Raw genomic sequence first — 7,126 nt, forward strand, 5'->3', positions numbered from 1 at the left:
CAATGAGTAGTTTCCGAGATACAATACTTTGCAGACTTATTTGGCCATGTTACTGTTAACCCTCATCCTCCCAACCGGGGTGCACTTGCACCTCAGACTTCATTGTTTTATAAATAAACTGTTCTAAAATTTTTTTGAGGCCTGGACTTTTGAGTAGCTTAATTTATTTGATTTTTAGTTTAAACGCCACTGCAAATATTCTTAAAAAATTATGACATATATGTACGATTTCTGACAATTCACTGATAGTATGAAACTGCATTCATGTTTTTATGGGCTTCCCAGCTTGGTTCCAGGAAAAATACCCTTTCTACCCAGTCTGTTAACAGGAATCTCTTAACATGTTATGGTGTACCGATCCGGCTTACCGTAGAGCTATCGCGATTTCTTCGTTTTGATAACTTCGAAACTAGAGAAGAAAGAAGAGAAAACGACAAACTGGCTGCGATTAGAGAGATATCCGCGACATCTTTGACTGGTGCTCTGGTGAATAGAGATTCCACGTCGAAACTTACCAGGATATCCTGAGGATCTAACTTCATACTTTTAAATGATTTCACAAAATGCGTACCATCTCTGACATATGATTCAACAAAAAATTGTTTCAGTTGTTTAATGTACAGGGTGGCCAAATAAGCTTGCAAAGTAGGTACTCTATCTGAAATACGGAATAAATGTATCGGAAACTACTCCTTGTACTAACTTGCGGTAAAAGATTTAATGGCTAAAGTGGCCAAGAGAAAATCCTAGAAAGTATTTTAAGGTTTCTAATATGGCCGATGGGGGGCGTAAACGCCATTTTGAATTAAGAAATGTTGTTTTTTTTTCGAAATTCTCTTTTCAATGTTACCAAGCTTATTAAATTTCATTCAGCCATTTTGAAATTATTAGCATTTGTTTACAAACATTTTGGAACATCCCCCACCACTTATTAACTTTTAACTCTTTAGTTCTTAAAAACTCATTAATTTCAAATTAACATATTTAAATGATTTTTAATGACAAGTTAATGACGTCGCCTTAAGTACAAATACGTGAAATTTTTAAAGAAAATTCAGTCTGCTTAGTTCTGCCGTAAGTAAAACTTGTTCTTATTTGTGTACTAATCAAAATGTTTTTCCAGATTTTCCCGAAGACAATTTACGCCAATCAAGTGCCGTTCTTTTTGGAGTTACCCCCGGAGTTAATTATGATTGTTTTAAGTTTCTTGGACCCAAAATCCCTTTTGACTGCTGCCGGGACTTATCCCAAGGTGATGGAAATATGCCAAGGACACACGACGCTTCGAAAACGACTGAGAGCTGCTACAAAAGCCGAAAAGAAAGCAAGAATCAATTTTTTCTTAAATACAAGTCGAGGATGTGTAATTAGAAGAAATGGACCTCATGGAAATTGCACTACGAAAGTTGAAGTTGCCAAACCAAATTTTGTGGGTTTGGATTTAGTTTGTAAGGTTAATGAAAATGCTAAAAGTAAATATAGGACGATGAATCATGTTTGTACATCTCGAAATTTTAGATTATAAGTTATTTATTATTATATTTATTTTTATGAATTTGATGCTGTAATTGACAATAAAAATATTTTCTTAACGTATTTATTTTATTGTTATTAACATAGCTCATCGGTTCAACCGTGCACATGCACCTCAGACTTGCTTTTTTTAAAATAAACTGGATTTTAGGTAATCCATATATTCTTGGTGGTACTGGAGCCTGAGCAAGCTCCTCTGTAGTTCTGCTGGAATTCCTATAGATTTTACCAATTCTTCAACCTTACCTGTCCTTATTGTAGGTTGGTAGTTGTCCATAGTCCAATATTTTTTGGTATTCTCGGGCCGAAGCCCGATGGAAATCCATATTTTCTATTCTTTAACTCCATTTCTCTCTACGGGCAGCATCCAGACTGAGGAGTGGTTCTTCATCTATTTCGGCGTCATCACTATCAAGAAATTCCTGATATTTTCTTTCACTCTCAATATTCCATCCAGGTATATAGTCCTTGCGGAAGCCTCTAGGGATGTGTCTTATGACAGAGGAAATGACAGCTCCAACAAATCTTTTGTAGTGTTTATATGTGGGGTGTATCCATATCAAGCCTTTACCAAGGTCTCCTGCGAAGCGCCACTAGTCGGCTTTTAAAAAATTCCATCTGACAGGCTGACCGGCGTCGTTCGTTCTGACAAATGTTAAATAGGGGTTATATAATCTCAGTTCCAAACCATTGACCTGAACGAATTCTTCTCTTTATTATTAGTATATTAAATTTATATTGTTTTCAGCAGCCCAGTCGTGCAGCTTCTCGCCGTTTGTTCAGTCACCATGGTGACTATTAAAATCGCTACATATGCAGCTGGGTCGAAATAAAAGCTATTGAATGGATATCGTTTTCTGTGGATGTGGATACAAGATGTATGTTCAAAATAATTCAATAATATTACAACTAGGAATTCTTGATCGTGTTCTAGCCTGCTCATCACTTTCCAAGTGTGATTCTTGTATTAGGAGAAAATCCAGCAGTTTACTTAAGTATTGACCCTTGGATCTACTACTGCCCTCAATATTCAATGGCATATTCGGATACACTGCCCAATGTCTTTTGTCAATTGGTCCTCAGAAGGGCCAGTCTCCGTTAGTATCAGGGTATCCATATGTATAGATGTCCATGTGTATAGGTGTTTGTAATTTTGGATCATTGCTTAAATTTTAAAATCAGTAAACTTTTTGAAGTATTTTCAAGTTGCAAATTTGGTCTCTAAGTTTCGGAATTATTCTTAACACCAGGTGAGTGTTAAAAACTTAAATACGGGTTGTTATTATCTATTGGGACAGGTTTATGATTGTTTCTTATTGCTCATGTTAAATGAACGAGATATATATTTTGAAATATTATTTTTTATTTTCCTTTATAAATCCTAAATCCGTTCTTTTCATCTTCTAAAACCGGAAATATTTACTACTATTCTCAGGCGACGTATAGTTTCATTAAAAGTTGGTAGTGCCCGAAGTAATTAAAACGTCTAATGCCGCTCGCGGCCATATATCGAAGGAGAGATAGCATAAGCAGGCGAGGGGGGCCATTAAATTTAACTCCCCAGAAAATAGTGGCGGCAGCGCATAAACTCGACAGAGGCGGAAGTGGCAGAAACAGTTGAACGCCGCACAGGGTATTAAACTACGAGATGTAAATTTGCTGTATTAAATGCGGTGTTATAAACGACGCCCGTAGGTGCGGCATCGTCGTCGTCGTCGTCTGCGTGCTTCGGGGATGAAACCTTTTACGCATTTGGCCTCCATGTACAACGTCTGTTGCTCGGTCTATTACCCCGAGGGCATTAAGTACCTCTTTTAAGGTAATGGAAAATAAGCAACGGAATATTAGCTTCCGGAACATTTTATATTCTATAATATGTATAGAATATTAAATATACAAAGGATATGATCAATCACGATCCAAAAATTCAATAGCAACACTTTTATGATAAAACGTCTAAAAAATATATCTATTTCAAGAACAGTAAATACGTGTAGTTAAACTACATACATATATTTGATCACAAGGGGGTTAAAAGGCACTGCGATTAGATCCTATAGTACGCAAATTAGTCAAATAATTGGATTTATTAGAATCATCTGATTTCTGTACAATAAAAAACAGAATATTGTGTTAATAATCTTATATAGCAATAAAATGAGCATATTAGCAGTATAATTCTTAATAAATGTTTTTCATATATTTTCTTAATACATGATAAATTTTCAAAACTGTTGGTGGTATATTTTATGTACTTCCCATCGTTTAAGTCAAGGTCATACTAATCTCTGCTCACACACATATACACCGTTTTCCAAGTCCTGTTCACTGTATTTCTCTATGTACTTCCTGATCATATATTCCATATCTTGCTAATCTTGTGCGATTACTATTTGGTTCTCTGCGATAATTAATTACTTTATAAATTATCTCAAAACGTGAATATTTTGTTCGCAGTGCTTCTTTGGTCAAGCTTAAGTTAGATAGTAAGTCATCAAATAGTCTTCTGGTACTATCCGGTATTAAAGTGTTAAATCATACCAAAAAAAGAAAAGTGTTTATGAACCAAAAATGACAAACTAGTATAAATTTGTACAGTGTGAGGGTGGCATCGCAGTGATTCATTTCTTGATATACTTAAGATAACATTAACCTTTCTTCATTGCACACAAATTTAAGTTTCATTTGAAAAAGTTCATCTTCGCTTGTAAACTCGTATATTCTTTAAACCAGAAAGATGTATTTGAAAAGCATCTGCACTTCCAAAATTTAATAATATTTGGTAGGTAATCTACATGAAATAATAATAGAACGTCAAATTAAGAATTAATTTTTTATCTAACACGATTTCTGTAAGGAAAACGAGGTATATTTTGAAGTATCGATTTCTGCTGTGCTATTTAGCATCCATAATAACAGTAAAAAGAAAAAAAAGAACTCTAGTTAAGAACGTCAAAAGAACAAGTAGTATAGCGACAAAAAGAAAACTTTGTGAATAAACGGACAAACTCGGGGACTGTACAAACTCGGTAAATAAATAATATGGACAATTTTGACTTTTATGGTCAAGCAATAGATGTTCGTTACCTCTTCAGAACTCTCTTTGGAAGAATCTAAGAGGAAGATGTTTCTGCACATATGTAAACCGGTTAACAATTCGCTAGACGCTTCTCTGCATTCCTAGTTGTTGGCATGAAGTTTTAGTGAAACATCATTTACACACTCAAAGCAAGTCCATAGCTCTTTACTCTGTGACTACTTTTCGGCCTTGGGAGTTTATCTATAAATAGAGGGCGTCTTCAATGAAAGGCCTTCGAATGATTAGAAGGAAAGTGCTCTGATACACAAAACTGTTAAATTAGCTGCCCTTAAGAATGTGTGTTTTTGCCAAACTTTAGATAGGACGAACAGTTTGTTGGTAAACCTTAAAATGATAGAAATAAATCTTTTCACACGAATTCAAAAAATCGGTGGTCACACAATCTGTATTCTTGTTACACCGTTTATTGCTGGTGTTTTTGTTGATTTACTCTATTCGTTCTAATCACTTTCACAGCAAATTTTGAATCCTTGTGGATTTGTTGCCACAGCGTGATTAAGTGCACTGTTGACTACGTCTTGAATACATTCATCAAGAGCTCTCGTATTGTCTAATTGGATTTCCAAATTGACTTAAATACCATCTTAGGTTCTGATATCCTTCTTATTCAGTGTAAATAGGGTTTGATTTAGGACTCCCTATTAATCTCTAGAAGAGTGTTTTTCTACTTTCTCACTTTATCTAGCATGTCAATCCATCGTTTGGATTCCCAGCAGGTTGGTGTCGATTATCTTAGCCAGCAACCCATCTTGCCAAACGGAATCGCAACCTTTTTTGGCATTTAATAGCACTGTAATAGTTCGTTGTCTTTTCTTCTAGACAAGTTAAAATGTGCTGGCGAAGTTCGCAATTTGTTTTACTTCTCCTCTACGTTCCCTGAATCCAAATTCATGCTTCAAAAGTAGGCCTTTCTCTTCGACTGGTTTTTATAGCACTTCTGGCAGAATTAGTTCTCTATTTTTCAATAAGTGAAGCAGTAGACTTGGTAAGGTTGTCTGGTCCCGAGTTGTGATAATTTTTTCCCGATTTTGAGTTGATTTCGAATCGTCGTTATCCATGAAATTTGCAATCGTGACTGCATCTTCCATGCTTCTCGAATGATGCTTCTCATACTTATGTTTTGACATTCAATAAACGGTTCTATCATTAACAACAACTTATTAAAAGTACTGTTACTCAAACGAAAAATTGCATAATTGCATTAAGAAAAAGAAACTGGAGCTACTTTACTCGCTTTCTTAACGATTCTCTTACCCATCGCTTACGTTTTACAGTGCGTTTTGGTGCTCAAAGCAAAATAATTGCGGCAAACAACTTCTGTATATTATACATTCCTAATGAGCACAGGTCAAATATTATTACAAAACCGACGAAGTACTGATGATTTGAATGACTACGGTCAAATCGGTTTGATGTACGGTAAAAAAATACTGATGGAGATTGAAGTAAAAACTATCAGTCTCAGGAATTATACTCTCATTGATCATGTAGTGTCCCCTTTAGTAATAATAAATACATTGATTAAGTACTAGTTTGATTATTTGCCTTTCACAAACCCAATTGATACCAAAACTAAACAATTAAGTTAGAAAGTTAACTTTAAAGGTGTTAAATGTAGCACTTCGATCACAAGCGAACTCGAGTCAAAACTGAAAATTTAAAACTTTGAAGGTGGAGTTAGGTTTAAACACCACTTGTATTTTTCATTTGAATTAGAATTTAACATGATGTTTTTATAATTTTTAATTACATACTTATCTAATTATTAAAAACTATTACACATTCTCTTTTATCTATATCTCATAAGCTTATTAGGCATAATTATAACCTTTGCTTTAATTCAATTTTTTGTAATAATAGTATCCCTATTGGTTTTTGTAGACTCAACTGGACATTGTTTATGTAATTTAATGTGGTAAATATGAAATAATAAATAAATTATCTACATTGTAATAAATCTGAATTAATTTTTCCAATTTGATTAATATCCTTTCATTACGGCTCTTGAAACATCTTATTTCAACATCTTGAAACAATGCATGCAATCAAAATTAAGTAGTATTTTCTACTCCCATACAAAAAAAAACATCTATTGTAATCCGTGTGATTTAAGGTTAAAATTGCCATTAAAACAACTCATACAAAATATCCATCGATTCCATATTTATTATAGATACACATAAAAGTAAATAATATATTATTCGAAAATACGATTTGATTTCGCGAGTCGTACGAAGATACAATAATAATTTTATTCTATACGAATCATTACATCTACACACTATAAAACATACATTATCTACAGTTTATTGCATTTTCCTGGCGGATATGGAAGGAACAAACGTGTTTGCGTGTGCTATCGTACAGATCATATTATGTAGGTATAGCGAAAAATGTGTATATCGAAAATTATTATTTATAAAAACAAATTTATCTGCGCGCAACAACAAACGAAACGCGCGTATTTACAATTACACGAAATATATGTACAAA

This window comes from Onthophagus taurus, chromosome 1 (assembly GCF_036711975.1).
Source record: "Onthophagus taurus isolate NC chromosome 1, IU_Otau_3.0, whole genome shotgun sequence".
In the NCBI taxonomy this organism is placed as follows: domain Eukaryota; kingdom Metazoa; phylum Arthropoda; class Insecta; order Coleoptera; family Scarabaeidae; genus Onthophagus; species Onthophagus taurus.